We start from the raw sequence: 25,381 nt of genomic DNA, 5'->3' as shown, positions 1-25,381 counted from the left end.
GCTGTGTTTATGTGTGTGTGTGTCTGTGTGTGTGTGTGTGTTTGGGTGGGGTGTGAAAGTCTTTGAAAAAGTTCCCTGACCAATCATACATCCATTCTCCCCATAGCTCCCCATAATAATGCTAATCAGCATCTTATTTCCTCCCTTACCTTGACTGAAGCAGCCTCTGTATCTTCTGTCAAGATCTTCAATCAGAGTGTATAATTACATACAAACCAGGCCCCCCTATTCATTATCAACCTGAACAATACCACTGGAAATGGATTGCTGCTGCCTTTTAATCTGCATTTAATTGGACGTCTCCAAAGGCTTGATTGGTTCGTTAAAATGCAGTCAGTGGATAATTTATTCTGGTGTGATGCCTCCAGGACACCCTTGGAAATGAACCAGAATGCCCGATAGGCATTGTGGTGTTTTTAATTGATTTAAACAGTGGAGGATCTTAATACCACCATCAACTGAATGCAAGACCTACTGTTAAAACATAATATAATACTCTAAGTTAGCTGACTTGTGTGGTTATTAGTTGCCACTAAAGAGATTACAGCGGTGACGGTATTAACATCCAACTCTGTTGCAATTGGAACCAGCCCAATTTTATGATGCATACAAAAATAGCCACATTAACAATGACCTGATAAATTAGCATCTTGCTCCTGAGATAAAAACAGCTTTGGCTCAGATGTACTGAAAAATAAATACTTCAAACCCACCAAATACTGGATTTTACAAACAAAAACACCCATAGGCTCTACATCCAAGGCCTTTCCATATATGGCTAAATAATAATTATACAGACATATCAATCCGCCACAACTGTCAATAACACAGAATAAATTACACAATTCCTGAGTGAATTTTACCTTAAACAACAAGACAACTGTGGAAACCTCGTTTGGCAAAGAGCATTCAAAGACAGAGCAGCCAGGAGACCAGACAGCACCTCTCAATGAGAGGAAAAAAAAACATTAAAAAAAGACACCTGGAGATCGACTCTGACAGAATCTGGCAGAAATGAAGCATCCACGAAATGACAAACCAACAGTCAAAGTTTTTTTATGACTGGGTGAGTGAGAGTAACACAAATATAGACTTGAAAACTGTCACGATAGAACACCTTAATACAGTTATACGATAATTGTATGCCTCTGTCAGAAATAGCGCCGGAGAGTATGGCATAAGCAGTTACGTGGGGCTCAGATCAGGCTTAAATAGACACTTAAATGAACCACCCCTGAGCTATAACATTAATATACTGTCAAATTCAGAGTTCAATTCTGCCAACAATGTGTTCACAGCATGCATAGAAAACTTGAAGTCCTGTTCTTATTAACTCACTTTAAACAGAAATAACACTTTAGTATATCTAGTAAAACGTCATAGTTAATACTGTTCTATAGTTGTAAATGGAAAACAGGCTCTTATGAGGCAGAATGTTATTTCCACATTTGTCTAATTACACATGAAATGAGTCGTAATTTTTTAAAGTGTGAACCATTGTATAATAGGAATAATGCACTCCAGGTTGTGTGTTGTGCTGGGATAACATCACTTCTCTGGTGCTGGATGCAGTCAGCCTGCGGCCTCGTGCCAAACCACAACACACACCTTGTCATGCATTATTCCTTTATTGAGACCTGTAGAATTTATTTTAAAAGACTACTTATATTGATGTCCCTTCATTTCTCTCTTGCATGGACTTTCATGTGCTATTGGTCACTGTCTGCCACTATGTTTTTTTTTATTATTTTTATTATGAATTTGAAACTGTGCTTTTATTACTTTATCATCAACTTTTACAGGGTCTTTGGAACATGGATGTAATGAATATATATGTTCTGCAATGTCAACACACACTTTCTAACTGATGCATTATTTTTTAAAAAAATCACCTGTTAAAGCAGTAATGCATTGCTGATGAGAAATTCTTGAGACATAAAAGCAGAAATGTCATGAGCCAGTTACTTTAATTCACATATAATGAATTAGAGTTATTATTCTGTCTGGAGTGTTGAATTTAAATCTGTTATCTGCCTTCTCTTCCTCGTATATCCATGAGAAGAAATAATTGTGATTCCGAACTCTGTTGTAGATTTCAACAAAGATATTTTAGTAGAGCAGCTGGGTACTCTATTTTCCTTAAGCACGTTATAATAGAATCAACAATACAATACAATGTTTGCATTAATATAGGCTTCCCTTATGACATCATCCCTTTTTTCTTAACCTATCAGAAAATACAATTACATACTGATGCCAGTTTTACAGGCCTCCTATCAACCAATAATATTATTGACCACGTGGGTCCTCTTTCTTTTTATTACTTTAAGTGAACATAACATCAAAGCCTCTTTGATGTTTTACTCACAAAGTCATAACATCATAAAGTTAAGGGAAGGAAGGAGATTGCCAGTCTTTGAAGATTTTAGCCCCAAAATGTTATCTCTGAGAAAACACAGGGTCCCCTTTAAATTGCCATATGGTACATTTCAAAGCTTTCTCCTTGCCATCTGCCTTTCCTGCTCCAGCAATCAATATTAAACCCAAAATTGTCTAACTAACTTAACTAACTCTAAAACCCAAATACTAACTCAATCTAAAACCCAGTTAATTTTGTAAACTATATATGAAAGTCATTATTCCTTTTCTGTTCTTGAGAATTAGTAATACAGCTGACCCGCACGAAAATCACATGTGGAACACTTACTGAAATGCCATCATTTATCATTCACTTCCCTCTTTGAATAATTTAATGTTGTATTCACCGGACATAGGGGAGGCATATTTCTCCATAGTACTGTGAAGGATTAACAAGAATATAAACTCAAGCCATCATTTTCAGAGCATGTAGGACAAAGGTAATTACAGTGACAAACACACAAGCCACCCATTAGATACTTACTTCTCAGGGTGGAACCAAAAAGAGGCTAGTATTGACTGTTTTCTTTATTTACTTTGTTTTATGCAGAATATCACAATGGCGCTACATGGCAAAACACGACCGGGTGGATAGACAGTGGTTGCTGTAATACAAAGAGATGATATCCTTTGTTCTACTTTGAGACCTTTGCTATTCCTTCTGTTTCTGCAATGTTCAATAGTGTCATCACCCAGAGTCCCAGGTCATAGCCACTATCCCCTAACATAGAAAATGGTGTCGTATTATGTTATAATTAGGGACAATGTGAAAATTCCATTTTTGAGGTGTCCATCGCTAAAAACCTATATTAAATAATGCATAAACATTTTGCCGTATAAATTATGTATATACAGTTTTCTATTTTGTCTTATAAAAACAATGTTTTGGTGCATTTTTAAAACTGTTTTCTTAAGATACGCTTTGATAAATGCAAATGAAATACTGAAATAAATAATTTGTTTTAGTAAACAAACTTATAAGGTAAATAATGAATACAAAATCTCACAAGCTTTCCATCAAGGACATTAAACAGTACTTTGCAATAGATTAGACACCCGACGTTACTGACTTTACCCTCTCAGTTTTGCCAGCCTGTTGCAGGATTAATTAAAACCATCAGGTTGTTAAGCCAGAACATTGTCCTCTATAACGAAACGACTCATTTAGTTTTGGCTTGCTTACATGTATACACCTGGGGTTTTACGGAAGAGTGTCACACTGTTTTTTTTTTTTTTTTTTTGTTATGCTTTTTCAGCTGAGAGCCTACAAATCTCGCAGAACTATCTAAAGTGTAAATGAACAAGTACACAGAACAGTCCTGCATGCAGTTCAAGTTCAAATAATGCGATTCATTGAACATATTGTCTTTTTTAAACTAAGTTTTTATTTTTATTGTAATACTCTGCATTTTGATATGCATTTTTAATTCCATGTGCAATTGTCATTATATTGCATTTATAGCCGTGCTGTGTTCATGAAGAATCACTGCGGTGCGGAACGCTTAAGATTTTCCCAGTCCCAGCCTAATTTAATTAATATGTTCTTTACTGTGAATTATCAGCATTTATTTTACAGGTGCATAGACAATACAGAATGGATAACCTTGCGGAGGTGCAAAGTTTTTGGAGGGTCAGTAATTGTCCAAGTGCAAGACTAAAGCCTTACATCTCATAATGTTTGCACCCACTTAGTATTCCAGATCTCCACCCAATTCCTTGCTCTTTTCTTTATTTGAAGACATTTCAATACCATTAAAATGGGTTAATGATGGCAAAGTGCTAATTTGATAGCGGGTGCAAAACGGCAGGCGAAAACTATTCTTTACATACGCCGCATTTTTACTGACCTCTGAAGTCCCACTTTAGGCCAGCTAAACATGTTTTTTGCCAGAAATATCAGTGTTTTCCAGCCACAAATCACTTTGCACGTATCCTTACATCGGCTCCTTAATGACAATTCCCAATTTCCAAATTCTTCTACAGTACATTAGGCGTACCTTTTGTTTTATAGATGTTCTAAGATCGCAAAGTTATTCTGCTGCGAATCAAAATGCATGAAAAGGCCAACAGTTTTATTGACACTGCTTGCCCTTTCAGTCTGAAAACAACATCTCCCATCAGAAATGTGTGGTCTTTAGTGTCAATCTCTTGGCACTAATCAAACAGATAAAATATCGATTGGAGCAAAACCTGCGTGGGTGAGGTGAAGTCTAGGGAAGGGATTCAAACTCAAGAGTTCCCATGCTTTTACTTTTTAATTACCTCTATTCGGCATACTCTCTTCCAAAGCCAGCCAGTGCTTGGTTATTGGTCAGGGCCTTTTGGACAGATATAATTAATCACAGCTAGTTTCTCTTCAGACAGAAGTGAGAATATGTCCTTGGGAGTGAGGTACTATGTTAATGAGAGGAATTCAGTGTTTTTGGTAAATAAAATCACAGTTTTATTTTTGTTTGTTTATTGGGTAAAAATCACTGTTTTACAAGCAAAACTGAAATTATTTACTGGTACTTAGAAGGCACTGTTCCCCTTTACAGCTTCTTCAGCAATCCCACAATATTCTCTAAAGAAATGAAGCCAATGTTGACAAGAAGACAATAATAAAAGATGGTGAACAAATTCAATCAAAAAATAATTAAAAAGGGCAATGTTGTGCTCGTTCTGGATGAACTGATTAGATCTGGTACATTTAATATGAAACCTAAATCACAAATATTCTTCAGTTTGATGAGTCTGGGGCCAGATCACTGCATTTTTATATAAATTAGGAGGTGGTAAAATTGTAAGAAAGCAAATCAAAGTGACAAACTTTTTGGCTTGGTGTTAGAACGATACCTTTTGAAATCTGAGATAAAAATGCCCATTTTGATGACCCTTGACTTTTCTCCATGTGGAGAATAATCAACACAAATAAAGTGCAAAAAAAGCTCATTTGTACTTCAGCTGGAACCAATTGTTTTTTGGGCCTTTTAGAATCGCAATATATAGAAAGCTGATATAAAACACTGATCTGACAAATGCATTTGATTATTGTTAAAAACTGCTCTTGTTCAGGTGCTGGGGAAAAAAACAGTAGGTTATGTTTTACATAGTGCAGGGGTCCCTAATGGGTTAAAATAACCAGCTGCTGTATATGTTAATTTTATCCGAGCTTTGTGTGGCTGATACAAGATGGATGGCTATATATTTTAAAAGGGTTTGGGCATGAATTTGAATAATCATGCAATTTAATAAAAAACCCTTTTGATTAGCCCTGCAAGTCAAGTGAACCGGATTCTCTCAATTCAAATCATACAGGATTCTTCACATATCTCCAAGGGAGAAAACATGCTAACAACCACTGGAGATGAAAACCTTTAAAATAAGCCAACATGGAAACATCATTAATGTGTTGATAAGCACCATGCTTCTTTCTCCAGGATTTAATCAGAGCGTCCTTCTCAATGGAGGGTTCTTTCTAGCCATTAGCATAGATAACAGGGTCCAAACTATTGCTGTGAGTATGTTTATTATTATTATTATTATTATTATTATTATTATTATTATTATTATTATTATTATTTATAGGTGACAAACTTTCTTAAGTAATACAGTAATTCATAATATGCCTTCTTTCCTTGCAGCTTCAAAAATGTCCTTTAAAACTATATACAAAAAAGACACTACATTCCTAAAACACACTTTTTCATTTGATGTACTTTCTTTGCGTCAGTTCCATGCCAGTATAACCATAAAAATATGTTATCTTTGGGTTAAGTAGCAGACCATGTAAAAGCCAGAGCCTGGATAACTAATTCTAACAAGAAAAGATCGAGCAGAGTGATTAAAAAATAATGAATACATATGTGCCATTCTACAGCACATTGAGCTTTTGTGTGCCAACTGGAACAAACAGTGAAGAATATTAATGAAAGCCCCATGCTTACCCTCATGAGAACGCAATTAAGAAAAATGTACTTTTAACTTCAACAGACTGTGCCATCTAGAGAGCGTTGGTTTCTGCCTTGCTCTGTAACCATGCAGAAAAGAACGAGTTCATAATGCTGTATTAAATTACAGAGAACGTCACTATGATTGCAGAGGAGTGAAATGGTATTAAAACTTAATGGTAGGGTATTTTAAAACACACACACACACACACACACACACACACACACCAAACAATCTCTGAGACACTTCAATCTGCCTCACTATGCTTTTACTGTTCATTACAAATTCTGCATCAGTCCACAACCCTTGAATGACTTTCAACACCAATGTGGGTTTAGTAAGCCCACAGTTATAAACTATCAATTAGTTTATATTCCGTTAGACTGTTTAAATAGCTCTCCTTTTTACTTGTTCCCATAGCCATGGCAGTAGTGGTAATCACAAATCAGATCAGTTATAAATGACAAACATATTATTGTGATATTACTATTTGATCGTGGCTAACAATTAAATGTGACCATGGCATTTTTAATTAGTAGTGTTAAAAACAGTGGTGACTTAAAGTTCTTGCCTTAACTGTCTTAGACACAACTGCTCAGCTTCCTTCACTACCCGTGCAAATCAATCCCAGTAGTACAAATGTATTCACAACATGACGGAAAAGTTGTGGCCCATGGGATCACAGCACACAGCTGGAGAGCCAAATGTAATACCTGGCATCCGTCTCGTAAGTGAATCATGCAGCCTCAGAAAACGTCTGTTTATCAAGAAGCATATGAAATCACACAGTTGAGAGCATCAATCAGAGCTGACCACCTTCACATGACTGGCGTTTATCACACAAAACATTGAAGACAATAGGCACAATTGAAAACCATACCAGAACACACTTTGTTACAATCAACGCAGGCACACTGTAGGCTTCTTGGAGATAGCAACTGCTATTCTTCCCATTTAGAACACTGTTTATTATTATTCTGGACACTGTGATTGGGTTGCCCACTTCCACAGATTGCGTAGATACTGCTCTGGATTGCTTGAGATGCTAACATGGCTGCAATCAAGACAAAGGGTGTAACGCTGTAATCATGCACTTCTGCATTACACTTCTTCGATGGGATGGTAAACAGTTATCATCATTTCAAACTTGCAGTCAATTTAAGAACAAAAACTGTTCGCATGTTGCAGTGCCTGTTAATGTGGGTTCTGTTTTTAATGGAAGTCTTTTGAACGGTATCTTGTGACTTGGGGTATGACCCTTTGTTATTATATTATATTACAGAGGTGGCCGGTTCAAGTGCGGCTCCCGGTGACATGCTGGGTGATGCACACTTTGCAGCTCGAATGAACTGAAGAAAGCATAATAAACGAAAAAGAGAGACAGTAAAAAAAAAAAAAACATAAGTTTATTATGTTTTTTCTCTGTATTCATTTGTGTTAATTATTCTTTCTTCTCTCCCATTGTCTCTCTCCTGTTTCTTGAGCCTGCATGTTCACTGCAACGATATCTCGTCACTTGTTGACTTTCGACACCGCTCGCTGGCGCATGCGTATTTCGAGCACAGACTGAAAGCCAAATGTGCAGCTGAATGTAAATTTCATAATTTTGAATTAAGTGCTCGTTCGTTTTGGGGAGATAATGACATCCAGCAAACCATCCCTGAGTAATAAACAAATGTAGGAGGCTTTAAACCAGACTAGGAGAAAGAGTTTGCTTTCACTGAAAAGAGTGGTAAACCTGTGTCTCATCTGCAACAAATCGTACAGCCTGTACAAGGCGAGCAACCTCAAACGTAATTATGAAACAAATCAACAAATTTTCATCTGAATATCCTCCTGGATCAGACTTAAGGCAGATGCTCCTTTCGGCGTTCAGTAAAGAACCTGATTTAATGATTCAAGCAAGTTTTGTACGGCATGGAATATTGCCATGCCAAACGTCCTTATTCAGATGAATGAATCTTTTTATAAAGTGTTGGAGCTAGACTAGAGAATGCATGTTTAAATGTTATATTGCAGGTCTAAAATTAATATTATATTTACATAGCTTATGTCTTGTCATGAGCAGGTACTGTAATCCCTTTCAAAATAAATACGGTGCATTTGTCATCCACAAAGCCCGCAAAAGTATTTAATACACGCAGCAGTCATACAAAAAAAAAAATCTTTTGTTTTTTTAAACCAGCATTCAGATCTTCAAGGGAAGTGCTTGTCAAAAAGAATCCTTACAAAAATGTGTCTTTTTATTTTGTGTTTTTGGTGAAATCAGGTCAGTTATTGTATTTTGCTTCATAATAACTGAATATATTATATTTAAAGTGCGTATTACATACAGTACAAACAGAAATAATGGAAAAACACCAGAGTTTTACATGTGAAGTTGAAAACACTGTAGATCTATGTGTAGGCTCTACAATGTTCTATCACTTGTTCTTATGTATTTTGCTGCCATAAATAGATAGCCTAACAACTACTGAACTGCACAGCAATGCTAGTATTTAAAATGTCTTGCTCTTGCAAACATGTCATGTTTTACAGTGTGTGTCTTGCGGCTCTTGACCGTATAGAAATGGTATGTGGCTTGTAGGGTCAGAAGCTTGGCCACCCCTGCTATATTACTTGGTATTGACATTGAAAATTAAGTCCCCTGCAGGCTCAATGTTGCATGGTTAAATGGGGATTGTATGTGGTGCCGCATACACCACTGCACTCCTCATCAGTATAGTCAAGTTAGTTCAAATATATATTTCTGCAATATTAAATAATTTGGGGGGCTAGGTGCTAGCACAGTCTTGGGTTTCAGTAACCAGACTGACATAATACAAATTTTAAAAAAGATTACATATTGAGATACCACATTCTATTTTATCCTAGACAGTTATCAGACAGAAGGATTGCCTATTAAACTTGTTATAATGAAATAGGAAAAGGTCAGAGCAGCGAAACCATGTGGGGTGGTGCCTTTACTAGGTAAGCCAACACTGACAACACAAACTGTGTTACCTGATTAGCATAGCATCAGCTGTAATATAATAATATATGTACAGTGCCTTGCAAAAGTATTCAGACCCCTGACCAATTCTCTCATATTACTGAATTACAAATGGTTCTGTTTGATATTTTATTTTAAAACACTGAAACTCAAAATCAATTATTGTAAGGTGACATTGGTTTTATATTGGGAAATATTTTTGAGAAAAATAAAAAACTGAAATATCTTGCTTGCATAAGTATTCAACCCCCACACATTAATATTTGGTAGAGCCACCTTTCCGCTGCAATAACAGCTTTAAGTCTTTTGGGGTACGTATGTACCAGCTTTGCACACAGTGTCGGAGTGATTTTGGCCCATTGTTCTTGGCAGATTTGCTCCAGGTTGTTCAGGTTGGTTGGACGACGTTTGTGGACCGCAATTTTCAAATAGTGCCACAGATTCTCAATGGGATTGAGATCAGGACTTTGACTGGGCCACTGTAGGACATTCACCTTTTTGTTCTTGAGCCACTCCAATATTGCTTTGGCCTTGTGCTTGGGATCATTGTCCTGCTGAAAGGTGAATTTCCTCCCAAGCTTCAGTTTTTTAGCGGACTGAAGCAGGTTCTCTTGCAGTATTTCCCTGTATTTTGCTCCATCCATTCTTCCTTCAATTTTAACAAGATGCCCAGTCCCTGCTGATGAGAAGCATCCCCACAGCATGATGCTGCCACCACCATACTTCAGTGTAGGGATGGTGTGTCTTTAGACATGGGCAGTGTTAGGTTTGCACCACACATAGCGCTTTGAGTTTTGGCCAAAAAGCTCTATCTTGGTCTTATCTGACCACAAAACCTTTTCTCACATCACAGCTGCGTCACTCTCATGCTTTCTGGCAAACTCCAGACATGCTTTCAGATGGTACTTTTTGAGTAACGGCTTCTTTCTTGCCACCCTCCCATACAAGCCAGTGTTATGCAGAGCTCTTGATAAGGTTGACTGGTGCACCATTACTCCACTCCCAGCCACTGAACTCTGTAGCTCCTTCAAAGTGATTGTTGGCCTCTCTGTGGCTTCTCTCACAAGTGTCCTTCTTGTCTGAGTGCTGAGTTTTGAGGGATGGCCTTTTCTTGCAGTTGACTTGCCCATACATTGAGACTGCACGTCTGCATCCACTGAATTGGTTGGAAGATAAGGCAAAGCTTTGCCAAGTTATACAGATGTGGAAATTGATTAGAAACAGCCCAAAAACTTGGTTACACAAGGGCATCTGGCATACTTTAATGAAGTCAATGTATGCAGCACGTTCGTTGTCATGTTATTTATCCCATCCAATAATTTATTTTATTAGTACCGAGTCAAAACAAAGAAGACGTGGCTATTCGGGTCTAAAATTCCAACTGTAACAGCAGGTTGAAGCGAGGTGGCTGTGCTGGATCGTTTTAGTACTGATTTAACTTGCAGACAGGAATACTTTTTGTCTTGGCTGACTTTCCAGTTTGGTTTCTGAAAGCTGTTTATTTTACGTTCTGTTCAACAGCCTCTGTAGTAGCCTTTTGTTTAATGTGTGATTCTGAAGCTGAATAGCTATCGATTGTATTTTCTCCAAATACACATTAAGATATGGAAAACAATTACCTCAGTCTGCATGTAGTTTATTTGGGAAATATCTTGAAACGATCATCAGCCGAAATATAGTTTGCTTTCTTTGTCGTCCATTTCTACTATTTTACCTCCAATGCTGAAAACTAGATTTTAGCAACCTAAATGAAAACAATGCAGCACCAACTTTGTCCCGCCCCCTCCTGCACAGTACAGGTCACATAAAAGCAGTAAAGACGCACTGATAGGCTGATTAAAACGTTGTCATTTGAATAGTAAACAAGAACGTTAACTGCTTTGGAGAATTTATTTTGTAAATCTTACTTGTGGACATTTTTTGTTTGTTTTTTGCTTAAGTGCAGTGCACACAGGACGGCGAAGGAATAAAAATGGGCTATCTGCAGAAGGAAGATACATAGTTTACGTCACTTGCGTTGTGCAGTAGTTCATTTAAACAAGTTTTTTTTGCATTGGCCCCTAAGAGGTGAATTTCGCGGTGACCCCTCAATTTCACGATTTACGCGAAATCCACGAAATCGCGAATTAGGTAGGTCCCTAATCATAAATTACGAGACACAAGGTCTCTGCTGTGGTACTATGCCTTTTTTTTCGAATGGCTTAGGATGAAAATATAACCTTCATCCACGTATCTATTTCCATTGATATGCATATGGATGCACAGCAATTTAAGGAACAATTCTTCTTTTAATGGAAAAACCTGCAGAATAGTCAACCACTTTGCTGGTAAATGTGCTTTTTAATACCTCCAGTTAACAACATGCAGCCTGCCCTCTGAAAAAGCCTGATCAACAGAAAGTCTAATATCAAAAGGGTAGCAATATTAAAGGTCTCTTACGGGTTTGGGTTGTGCTACTTACTGCTCAGGGAATACTGTACTGTGTACTGTGCGTGGCAATGGCTTCAAAGAGTAAAAGAGTTAATGCCATGAGACTAAAGTTAATCACAAAACACAATGAGTTACAATGGATTACATAATGGCACTGAGTCACCGAGACACATCTTTGCAAATGTGTAGCCTTGAGAAATGAATGCTGGTTGACTGTAAAGCAATTTAGCAAACCAGAGATGTTGAAAAGGACAAAGCAAAAAGTTTGGTATACTACAAATGCTATTTAGAATCTATTTGTATGGAATGAAAAACAAACCAAGCAGCACCTTTAAAATTTTAAAACTCAGTTCCTGCAGAAAGGGGATCTCTGGAGACACCACTTAAAATAAAGACAGCTACAGTAACTCCCTGCCAAGAACAGTCTCTTCCTATGTCAGACTGGGTACTGACACTTGGCTGGGGTACAATTGGTATCAGAAGCTATCAAGAGTAAACATGCATAAGCCATACTTTATTTTCTGCAGACCAAGCCAAGCATTGTCGTCTTCCCAGAACATGGCAAATAATAGGCAGCATTACAGGATCTGACCCCTTTACACTGTCAAAAAAATTCTGAAACCTTTGTCTCAATGCAAAAAAGCATTGTCTAGCGATGTAGCTGAGCGAAGAATAAATTGTGAGAACACACGCACACACGTAAAAAGCTTGAAGGTAAAGATTAAGGGCCTCATTACCACCTGGCAGGGAGAAGCCACACCATGCGCAAAAATGAACATGAGGTAGCTCTATTCACTAAGCTAATTATACGCACAAATAAAGCGCACTAAATGATCTGCAAGTTGCAAGTTGTCACAACTCGCGGAATTCAGCACACAGTGCTGCTTACTGGGGCTTACTGCGTGCAAAACATGATACCGCTGTTTAGTGAATGATGCCCTAAGTCCGCTTTTAATATTCAACAGATCCACAGCTTTCATAAGACCAAAAGGGAGGTATATACAAGTCAAAGCTTATGATGCAGTGCTGTTATTGATAACGCTGACCCCTCGCGTGTGTGTAGTATTTTTATGTTCTGTGTCTGGATTGTTAAGGACTACCGAATGCAAAAGCTGGCAAGGCTAACCAGCTCAAACATTCATCTTCATGCACACATGTGCGCGCGCACGCACACACACACACACACACACGCACACACACACACACACACACACACACAATGTACATTCTTCACAAGGGAATGGTTAAAAACAAGTTTAAGGGAAAATGAAATGGATTTACTTTCCCAGTCATTTCTGAAATGGGGATCTATACCTGCATGTTGTCCCCTCCTGCTGTTCCTTATTACCTGGTGTGGTGTGGTTTGACAATCACACCACTTTCTCATTGTAATGAGATTATAGTTGCTCCGTTAGTGAGTTTCAGCTCATGCTGCAGAGTGCTTCCAAGATCCAACATTTTTAAAGTGAACTGCTCTTTTAACTCAGTGAACAAATCACTAAAAGCAGTCAGAAACTATAAAAGTGCCCATTTATTTTCATGGAACTTTAGGAAAGACGGAATGTGGCTCTTATAATACAGTAAAATCCTTGAAAGGCCAATCTCTGTATTCGAACAAAAGGCTGTGACATGCTGTTTTAGTGAGTTAGTGTGACACAAAGGCCTGCATTCCAAGCTATAATAATAATAATAATAATAATAATAATAATAATAATAATAATAATAATAATAATAATCTGGATTCTATATGGATAGCTAAGACTATAGGCATGGTAAAAGCTAGCTATCACACTTTACTAAATGATGCAAAATAAGTCACACAAAACACAAAAAACCCAGATGTTTACAGCTGTGTAGCGCTGTTATGAAGTGTAAAGAATGAGGTTGTTCATTTCTGTTCAAATCTGCCCCAAAGGTCTTTATTTCGTTAAAACACACGTCAATCTCCATTCATTCACAAAAAAAACAGGGTTGCCTGAAACTCCACAATCTGACTAACACTGTGATGGATGGAACTACAGTACATTTCTCCCCAGGGATGAATGTGGCAAGGAGTGGGGACAGGGGGTCCATAAACACGCATCAAAAGACAGTAAATCTACGGCTCATTACATTTGAACCAGCCTGAAACACAAGATTGAATGGGTGTATAACAGGCTATTTGCATGATCTTTATCGTGGGGAACCAATAAAGCAAAACTAAGAGGAATGGATGGCCCAAATGATTAATGCACACCTGTACTGCCAAGACCAGTCTCCCTCTGAGAGGTGGCAAGAAAAAGTTATGTACAGTGAACCATAACTGCTTTGTCTAGTCGACACCTAAACTTGGTGACAAGACACATAAACTCGTTAGTGAATCTTCTATTGCAATCACCTCTGATACGAGGTTACTAATGTCTCTTTACTTTCTGCAGTTATTAAATCTATGTCAGCGTCAATTTCCATCTGCACAATTGAATTGGTTATGACACACAAACGATGAATGCATCAGGACAGAGTAAATGTTGTTGTTTTATTATTATTATTTTGTATGTTAGGTTTTTGTTTGTTTGTTTCTATTTTTATTTTCTGTAAATAAAAAGTACCGGTTTATGTCTGGGTCAGCTGAATAACAGGTAAAAACGAGCCTCAGTCGTAGATAGATAGATAGATAGATAGATAGATAGATAGATAGATAGATAGATAGTATCTAAAACCTTAAGCCATGTTAATTTCATGGTTAAACTTTATACTATTAGTTATGTCAGTCTTGATTTACCATTGCCAGATCCTCATCAGACTGTGTGTCTGACCACACAGTTTCAGAACAAAGCAGTGAAGGGAGGGACATCTCGGGTCAAGGATACCATATGGAAACAAGTTATAACTATATTTAATTTTTTTATTATTATTACCAAGAATTTGGCATCTAAACTGTGTTGAATATTCAAGATGTGGAACACAAAATATGTAATATGCTTATTTTAGCATTCTTCTGTGATGCTTAGCAGAAGGTCAATCTTGGATATGAGATACCTGCAGACCAATTCAAGAGCAAGACCACTGGGAGGTTTGATTTACGGGCAGTGCTTAGATCTAGGCTCCCAGCTGTAGTATCAGAGGCAGAATAGCAAAACACAATTAAACAGTTTTCTTTTGCATTAGTAAAAAAAAAGAAAATCTTGAACATACTGCTATTGATATCCAATTTTGAGGAGTTTGTTAGGCAGTGAGTTATGCTCCTTGAGGGAAAGCAAGTAATTATCAAAGTACTTTTTTTTTTTTGCATTTAATAAGAAAAACAAAATTATACAACAAATTAACAACAACAAATGGTGAGGTGAATTAGTAATGGTGTCATACAATCACAGCACAGAAAGACTCCTCAACATTATCTTGTTTGTGCTTGTCATCCCCAACCTGATCAAAGCATGACCTTTCCATGGATCGGGTACCCTGGGAAGCACTTGTCTGTGATTTCCAAATGAAACTCACAGGTGCTGTGAATGTGTGTGCTTGTGAGTATCTAGCAATTTGCAAAGTTTATGTTTTCTTACATTTTCAATTTGTATTTTATCGCATATAAACTCTTACACTTATTGACAGTGGAAGCAAATTCAATCTGTCAGTTTGGAGCCTGATGTGTTTGTTCAGTTCAACAATTTGGATTTTTTCTGTTTTATTTCCAGGTTTGTACAGAATTTGACACTCCCATCTCCCCTATGCTAATTGTGGAGGACTGGCCTAGGGACAATCTGGTATGGGTGCAAAGTATTCAGACAGGGGTCCGAGGTCTGGTGCAAAACACTACAAAGACGTTGTTTTATTTGAAACTGTTCACATAAACATTGTAGGCACACACATTAAGCTAGGGGTCTCTGCTGAAAACAGTCCAAACTATATCCAAGCCCTTTTGGCAGGGGCTGGATTTCTTCAAACCAATTAAACAAAACACTATGCAAAGGGACTTAAGAACAAAGGTAGATACAGAGAGGTTTTAACTCGAAACTGTGTGTGTGCTTGCAGCTTACCAACAGGACAGCAAAGGCCAGCAACCTTCCTTATAAACTCATAAGCCTGCCTCCAATTTAGCTGTATCCAGTCAGGGTGGCCGGCAGTCTAAACTAATCCAGTTTAAATCTGCCACTCTTATATGGCGCCCCAGAGGCAGCTTTAGGAAGTACTGGCCTGCTTTTCACCAAGATGGCTGCTACTATCTCTCTTATACTGAAGAGCATCTTTTCCATTGGCAAGGAGCATCCTGTAGCTTGGCAGGCTGGACTACATGTGGCACCTCTTCATCACACCAACCTACTCAGCCCTGGAGGAGATGCCCTGGGAAATTTCCAGTGCCTGACCAGTAGTGGTCAATGAAGCATGAAAACACAAACTAGCCCAAGACAACTTTAACCCTGCAGTAGTGAAAAGTCTCCCTTTTGGCAACATGGCATGCATAGGATTCAAACCATGCACACATGGCTCACGCTGTCCTCCAAAGTGCTTTTACTTGATAGCAGATCCCAAGTGACATCCCAAGAAGGCTGCAAGTAATGGCTGGGCGCGTAGCACACACTGCCTCTTGCATTATACAAACTTCTCTGATGCTGGCATTGACTGTTTACACCTCACCAGGTCTTTCTCACTATATGTGTTGAAAGACAGGTGAACTGTTTGTAGCTCAGCACTGGGGCAGCTTCTAAGACATGTTATAAACTACCCAGACTCACATTTCCTAAAATAAAAGCTCTGCTACAATAAATGTAAACATTACGTTATCACTTTTCAGCACAAGCTAGCCAGTAGAATGATTCTGTTTCCTAGATACCTTGATTTCTGAGTGGCTCTACTGACTTCATCTTTAAACAGAAACAGTGCTTTGTCAAAATCCTTGAATGAATCTCTCATCATTAGCATCTTTTTAGGGTATCAGAGTAGTGATTCTCATAGACGAAAAAAATAAATAATTAATGCTGTACCAGTTATGACTTTAGGCTAATAAAAACAGCACTCACAGAATTGATAGGGATGGACTGGTACACAAAGGCCAGACAAGGTACTTGTAGGTGCTGTACAGTCCTTAACTTCTCTTCAGCTGTGTCGTGAATTACCTGGCGAGACCACAAACTAATAAATACATTAAAAAAACAGGCCTGTTGAGGGAAAAAAAGTAATTGAATCCTTAAATCCAATGAGAAAAAAACATCCCATCCTTATAATTAGGGAAGAGTATTAAGTGGCGTTGTAATCAATGTGACAAATAGCACATGGTACCTCCGCTCGGCCATCTGTGTGGACTGTTTCAGTGTAGGCTGAAGCCACGTTAGGTATAGTTTTTCAAGCAGCATTGCACTTTTGCAGCCAACTTTGCCAAAAGGCCCCATTGTTCTCTTTCTGACTAAACAAGTCCAGCACCAGTTAAGCTCGCAGAAACTTCATATGATCTCTCATGTGATCTGGTCTAAACAGACAGTGCTTAACATCACCCATATACCCAGATACAGTCAATCCAGCCCAGGGGTGAAATTCTCAAACAAGTGCAGGTATACTTATATGCACAGCCGGGTGTAAACATTTTAAAAATGGAGACAATTAATAAATGCCAATTAATAAATACTTTTAAAATGTATACATAATCGGTACACGACACATTTATGAATACAAAATAAGCCTTAAAAAATAACTGATCACCATACACAAGGAAGCTGAAAATACTGAAAGTGTTGTACCCTCTGCATGTATCTCAGTCATCTACTGTAATATAACACTTAAGTTAAACCTTAAATGATAAGCATTAAGAAATATTACACTATTCGTGCAGTAACTGCTGTAGAGGGGGAGTTTTTGTTTGACTAAATGACTCCAGACTGCTGTCTTCACGTTGCACTGCTAAGGTGTTCTCTTGTTGATCAACGAATGAGCACTGACACAAAGTGAAATGGCCGGAGATTTATGACTCAGGACAAAATGAAATCTGATCAGAATGAAAGCTGGGCCAATCAACATGCAGTGGTTACTGACGTTAATGGTGGCCAATAGCAGCTAACAGAAATAGAATACCGGTGAGTACAGGCAGAATTTCACCCCTGGTCCAGCCTGAGATTAGCTTGTTTTAAACCTGGTCAGAATCTTTGTGATTTAGTTTATTTGGCAATAGGGCAAGAGCTATGGAACTTAACATAACTACAGTTCTATATGAAAATTCACACAAAATTATTTTGGGGTGAACAGGTGATGTCAGTTTACAGTTACACCTTTTGCACTATAAATAAGACAAATAATGCTTACTTCCGAAGAATATCCCTGCAGTTATCCACCATAAACAAAACCAGACAAGCAATTACAACACATTATCCTGATATTATAACTGTTGCTTGTCTTTTAATGATAAAAAATGATCAACATGTACTACTCGACTCTCTGTTGTCATTTCATAAGAGCAGATGAAAATTGCTGGCAATTATATACCTCCATCCCAATTCAGATATTGTTAAAATAGAGAACTTTATGTTTCCTATTAAGCATTTTCAGAACTATAGCTCAGAAGTAGTAGCTGCTGGGAGGGATAATTAAATGAAACCTGTTTCATGCTATCGACTATTAATATAATTAGGGTCACATTTTTATAGTGACGCAAAAGCATCTGAGTGTTAAACAGAAGCTCATCTTTCAAAGTCCAGAGCAAACAAATAAAGCAGTCGAAATATGAGATTATCTCTCAAGTTTAAGTGAAGGACAGATTATTTCTAGGTAGTGTAGCAAGAGAGCAGTAAAGAGTTAAATATCAGGCAGATGCCAGTGGAGTATGCATGTGATGCTGGGCTAGATTCTCAAAGCTCTTTACTCCAAGGGATGTATTAACAAAGTAGCAGTTTTCTCAGCCAAGCCTCTGTAGTTTCCACTGGATTTCATTAAAGAGCATACTGCATTGAATGTTATCGTTAGCAGACACTGTGTGACTCTTAGACCCCAAGACATATTCACATCCAAGGATATGATCCCCAGGATGGTCTGAAGATGGATGTGTTTGTTCAATAACTTATTGAACAAACATACAAAAATCTGTTAGATTTTTTTTTCTTTTTTTTTTTAAATCAATAATTCAAATTATTACTTCTGAGGAACAGATTTCTCAGAACTAAGAGGCTACAGCACTTAAAATATAGCAGAGACTCATCTGCCAAGAAATTTACAATCGGGACTAGCGTTCAAGATGTAGGATTCAAGATCCTATAAAGCTAAAACAAACAAAAATGAAAACACCACACCAACTGAAAACCCTTGTAAGTGGCACAGCAGGCGTAACATCACTCTGAATTTAAAGTTCCTGACCAACCACAGCACCTAAATATGAAAATATCCTTAAATGCTAAAAGAGACTTTTCAATGAATGTGATTAAACAACAAATATAAATGTTTACAGAGATGATACTTCTGAAATGAGCTTTTTCCTGGTTAACACACTGTTTAAATAAATGGACACTTGAATGATATATGTTGCCTCTTTGATCAGCAGGTAATCCTTTCCAGAGGGCCATTCTAAAGTGTGAAGTGCAGCAGAAGGGCACGCTTGATTAACCTCTCAGCTCGGTGTCTTGGATTCAAGTACAGAATTGCCCCAGGCAAATCCAAGTGACCCACTTCCTGCCTGTGATGATTTACTGTCTCCGAGACACTCACATTGTTACTGAGCAAGATACTGGATAATTAATGGATAACAGTCTAGGGTAAATTGAGAACATTTTAAAATTGGAAAGATACAAGTTTTGAAAACTGGCTATCAAAAGTTACTAACAGTTAAAGCAAAATGAAGTAATCCTTCCCCTATTCTGAATGGCAGTTTATATACCGCTATCACAGCCAGCACCAAATTTCTCCTTTCTGAGGCAGCAAGGGCAGAACGACAAGCAGCTGATGCAACAAACAGTGCTTCGGGAGACCAGAGCTGAGACACATTTAATGGGATTCAAAAGAAGCTATGTCACTGTCTACATTGTTTAACTTAATAAAACACTTTACAATTAGCAGTACTACAATTTTAATAAATGTATTAATAAACAGACAGATTGATATGCTGTTGAAGTAGAAAAAAAAAAGTTGTAGAATTGGAGATGTTAAGATTTAAGACTTAACTAGAATGAGTCATTCGTGGCTTATTATCACATAAAACACGGGCAAGGGAAAACTATTTAAAAGTAAAGGGTTCATTTGTAAATATATGGTTTCCTGGTTAAAGCAAAAAACTGGAAACCAGGTCTGAAATTCTGTTCAGTCCCTGTCCTTCTCCGCAGTAAACTAAACTACAACAAGAAATGAGCTGGCCTTTCTGAAGTACATTTCTAAAACAATAAAATGAATATACTGGGTACTGTAGCAATGCATCTGCGAGCTGATAGGGCAACAGTGTATTGCATCCCCCTGTTCATTGGTCGGTGAGCACTGTTTCTATGCACTTACAAACTGCCTATAACCTATTAATTGTAACATTCAATTACAGCTCTGGTCACTTAATTTACTTTCCATCCAAGCCCTGTGAAGACCATGTTAAATTAATCTGCCGATTCCCTGGACAGTGAATACATTAGTGCTGGTTGAAAGTACAGTGACTATAATACCGGTCAGAGGAGAGCAAAGGGCCTTATTTCACTTTACTGCATCCCTTACTTTGCTTTGGTGAATTGCAGCTGAGCAGTGTCTACGTTTACATGTAAAAGGTTAGAAAGTATGTATATACAGTGCAGCAGGCAGGCTAAACTGATAAAGAGAAATAAAAAATGGGGAAAGCAAAGTGCAGGTATTTTAAATGGAATTGGATCCCTTTACTTATCTTGTGTACTGTTGACCATAATATATGTCTGAATTGTGCAGGTTTTTTTTTTTTTTTTAACAAAATCCACGAGCTGAATAATATAAAAAGAATTTTAATGAACCGCAATGGTTTGTAACACGGTGTGCGTTTTACGCAGATTCAAGACTACTGAAGGTATATTTTATTAGGAATCAGAACAGGCCATTTCTATTGCAGTGTAAGGACACACTGGCAGTATCAGACAGAGAAGCCCAGGGTTTTAAATCCTGGGCTGCAGAATAAAATACAAATAAAATACGCAGAAGATGAGGACTGTGAATATATTATAATGTCAGGGAAATATTGGAGGCTGGTGAATTAATTTAGAAATAGCAATTATGCAAAAAACTTGATAAGAACAGGTGATCTTTGACATTATTATTATTTTTTTTTTATAATGCCTGGTTGCAGATTGGACTATGGACTGCAGATGGAATCGACTGCTTTCAGATTGCAGATGGATATGTGGCCAAAGAGACCATCAATCATTTACAGAAATCATCTAGTATCATGAATATCTGAATAGTACTATTAGTTGGTTGATTATCAAAATGATCATTATGCATTTCTATCTGTTTAAAAGAATAACTGGTACTGTTCTGAGATTCACTTGCAACATTTCATTAAGTTTGTCTGCAGCTTTCATTTTGTGCTACTTTTACATTGTATATATGCAACCTCATGCGACTTTTACTGTAATGGCATGCCTAATTATCATTTACAGATATCTCGAATTGCATTTTGAGATTATTATTATTATTTATTTCTTAGCAGACGCCCTTATCCAGGGCGACTTACAAGATATCACATTATTTTTACATACAATTACCCATTTATGCAGTTGGGTTTTTACTGGAACAATCTAGGTAAAGTACCTTGCTCAAGGCTACAGCAGCAGTGTCCCCCACTGGGGATTGAACCCACGACCCTCCGGTCAAGAGTCCAGAGTCCTAAACACTACTACACACTGCTGCCCTATCTTGAAATATTTAGAGATATCTCTAAATCATTTAACAGGAAGTTATTTCAAGATATCTTAAAATGATTTAGAGAGATCTCTAAATAAACAGGAAGTTATTTTGAGATATCTCTAAATGATTTTGAGATACAGTATATCTAAATTAACAGGAAGTTATGTAGCGATATCTTAATTATTTAGCGATATCGCTAAATAATTTTAAGATATCTGGAAATGCATTTTAGATATATAATTTAAAGCTCCATTTGAAGATATTGGGAAATCATTCTGAGATACCTCTAAATGAAGTGTTCGAATTATTCTTGGGAGGGTCTGTTTAATAAATAAATAAATAAATAAATAAATAAATAAATAAATAAATAAATTTGCAGACTGTACACCCTAGCTTTCCTTCGTTGCAAAACAACCATGGATTACGTTCCTTCCATTCCTCTCACTGTTTACGGCTCCAGATGTCCGGTGTTTTCAGTGTTGTCGTTGTTCTTGTCGGTGTCTACATTCTGTATTTCAGCTTCTTTAATCAAATCTGCGCTTAACTAGCCAGTTGAGCTGCATGTTGAAATGGTTACGGCCTGACTTGCGCCAGTCTTAGGTTTCTTCGTGAAACCGAAACCTGGCAAATCTTGCTGTTTTCTTTTAGACATTTTCATTCAACTACTCACTATGCGCTAAACCTTTATTTCCGATATCAGACCGAGGCGCGAAGATAAAAACCGATCGTGTGTAGTTGAGCGTTCATTTGAATGTGTTAACTCTACACAGCGCCACCCGTGGTGCGGCTGATATGACAGGTCCACCTGAGTGAAGGAGCAATAGGCTATGGACGGAGACCCCACAGGCTACAGTCGGAGACCCCCACAGGTTTTGATTTTTAACTCTTATAGGGGGGCTCTCATGTTTTATAGGGGAGCTCAGCCCCCCTGAGCTCCCCCGTAATTCAAACCCTGTCTAAATGTATTTTAGATATCTTAAAATGATTTAGAGATATATTAAAATATTCAAACATGGATCATACTAGGAGGATGCGGCAGCTCTGCACCATTTACCAAGTACGGTACGCTTTTAAACCAATGCAAATTTAAGAATTCTTCCATTTACAAGTAGTTTTTAGCAGCTGCTACACCACTCTGTTTTCTTAATTTCCTGCCTGTTCTACTTCATAGAATAGTAGTGTGTTTAAGATAACTAGCCAATTTTATTGCATTACTATAGCATGATTACAGTTTTACAATACAAATCTCAGTTAAACGTTCTGGGACTCAAGCTTCGGTAAAATATGATTCTAAGCTTGTACAGGTCTATACATGTTTTAGTATTATAGATTATTTGTGCACTAAAGCTAAAATGTATACAGTTATAAGGACAGCAGATGGCACCATTGTGATCCTTTACACAGAAGCCAAATTATTTAATCATATATGTCACTGTACCACATTTTGCAAATCGTAAACAAACAATTCAAATGATATCCGTAGAAAAATGTAAACATGACATTGGTTCAATAGCTGCACAAAGTTACTGTCTCAACAATGCAGATTGTGTCATTTAAGAACAGATTTCATAATTATTATTATTTATTTCTTAGCAGACACCCTTATCCAGGGCGACTTACAATTGTTACAAGATATCACATTATTTTTACATACAATTACCCATTTATACAGTTGGGTTTTTACTGGAGCAATCTAGGTAAAGTACCTTGCTCAACGGTACAGCAGCAGTGTCCCCACTGGGGATTGAACCCACGACCCTCTGGTCAAGAGTCCAAAACCCTAACCACTACTCCACACTGCTGGCCCCATGATAACAAAGTGTCCGTTAGCAGTAGTTTCTGGGTTTTACCACCAGCTGTACCTCATTTAAATTCAAATACATTATCAGAGCTATACAATCAAGGGTTCATTTGTGCCGGATCGCACTGGATCCCAGATCCGGTACCATTTGTCCGACAGGCGGAAATTATAGTTTGCAAACAATAAACTGTTGCAAAAAAGAACGCTATGTATATAACATGTACAATAGTCATTACAAAAAAAAATAATAAACATCCGTCGGCCCACCACTGGTATTGAGCAAACCTAAAGACTGTAAAAACCTGGCTAGGCAAAGGTTATCATGTAGCTACCTACACCCACAATAAGATACAAAAACAACCAGCAGATGAGAACCTGAAGCCTACATGGAAGCTAAATGCAATCCTAGGTCAGTGCATTCGGTCTAGAAACAAAAATGCTATCCCTCTTCCTTAATTATAAGATTAGGCACCTTTTTGTTTACAAATTAACCCCTATATGCAATAACAGAAATAAATATATACACCAACTATAAAGCTAGCTTCATCAGTATTCTAGGATATCCAGAACATATTATATTAAACAAGTTAAGTATGACACAAATCTGTGTATAGGAAACACAGTCAATAACATTGTTGGGTCTTTAGAATTCAGAAATTCTCTTCATGTCAAAGCAATGGGTATTTCCTTGGTTTATAATTGGAAATGAATTCACCCCAACAGAGGGATAAAGGGGAGCCTATGCTAACCAGGCAGAACAATGTTTCTGATTTTACACAGCAGTTCTCTCTTTCCTTCATGCTCTCATGAAGTAAATGTTCAGCTTGTGTTAATGTATATGTAAACCCAATTTCCAGCTTCTAGGAATCTGCGCACACATATTTAGCAGAGCAGAAAGTACAACTCTGCATGCAAAAACTGGTTGGTAAAAACAAGAGGATCTTGCTTATTAAAAATAACCAAACATCATAACATTTATTGGAAAATCCATGCCCTTTAATAGGAATGGTTGAGTGATTTGTCATCAACAAACAGGAAACACTGATTAGGATATCATGACCTTTTGCTGTAAATGTGCTGTTTTTAGCAACATGTTTTACAGTAAAATGTTAAAATAACACACTGCATAAAAAAGCAAACCTTCAGGAAATAAAAAGAAAAACATCTTGCTGTCTAGAGTAGGTTGTATACAGATTATTCTTATTTCACAGAACATGCATTTTAGCCATAGCAAGTCTACAAAATAGTCAATATCAAACTAACATTATTCATAAAAAATGCTTCAAACTACTGTAGTTCTCATTGCAATTACTCACATTTTACATGTATCTAAGCAACTCCTGAAAGCACCCTGACACAGACTTATGTATGAAAAAATAAGTGGAAAAAGTGATGCAAACATCATAAAAAGTTAAGGGGAGTACTAAGACATATTACAGTAAAACTAGCTCTCAGTAGATTTGTGGTTGATGTAATCAATCTGCACCTTGCCAGGATACACCACAGCTGGCTTGTTTTAGGGCATTTCAGATTCACCTTGATTATGCCTGTGTAGTATTCCCTTCCCCAAAAAACAATACAGTATTCCAGTTGCTTCAATCACATACGGTTGCATTGCTGCAACGGGCAGCAGTGTGGCGTAGTGGTTAGGGCTCTGGACTCTTGACCGGAGGGTTGTGGGTTCAATCCCCAGTGGGGGACACTGCTGTTGTACCCTTGAGCAAGGTACTTTACCTAGATTGCTCCAGTAAAAACCCAACTGTATAAATGGGTAATTGTATGTAAAAATAATGTGATATCTGTATAATGTGAAATAATGTATAATGTGATATCTTGTAACAATTGTAAGTCGCCCTGGATAAGGGCGTCTGCTAAGAAATAAATAATAATAAAATAAATTGCTACAGACTAAATGTAGCTTAACCTGGATAGAACAAGTATAAGGAATTTACAATCATTTTAAGCATAGCCTTTGACTATGACTAGAACAACATGTTGGCCCCACTCTCAAT

At 37.5% G+C, this 25,381-nt stretch overlaps 1 protein-coding gene across 22 annotated transcripts in view; it reads right to left on the bottom strand.

The window, feature by feature from the left end:
• Window positions 1-25,381, bottom strand: part of LOC117418161 (RNA binding protein fox-1 homolog 1) — a 790,080-nt gene that overhangs the window by 427,733 nt on the left and 336,966 nt on the right. The window lies entirely within an intron of this gene.

This window comes from Acipenser ruthenus, chromosome 13, assembly GCF_902713425.1.
Source record: "Acipenser ruthenus chromosome 13, fAciRut3.2 maternal haplotype, whole genome shotgun sequence".
Taxonomy (NCBI): domain Eukaryota; kingdom Metazoa; phylum Chordata; class Actinopteri; order Acipenseriformes; family Acipenseridae; genus Acipenser; species Acipenser ruthenus.
The sequence above is the reverse complement of the archived record's forward strand: the minus strand, read 5'-3'. Positions and strand labels throughout refer to the sequence as shown.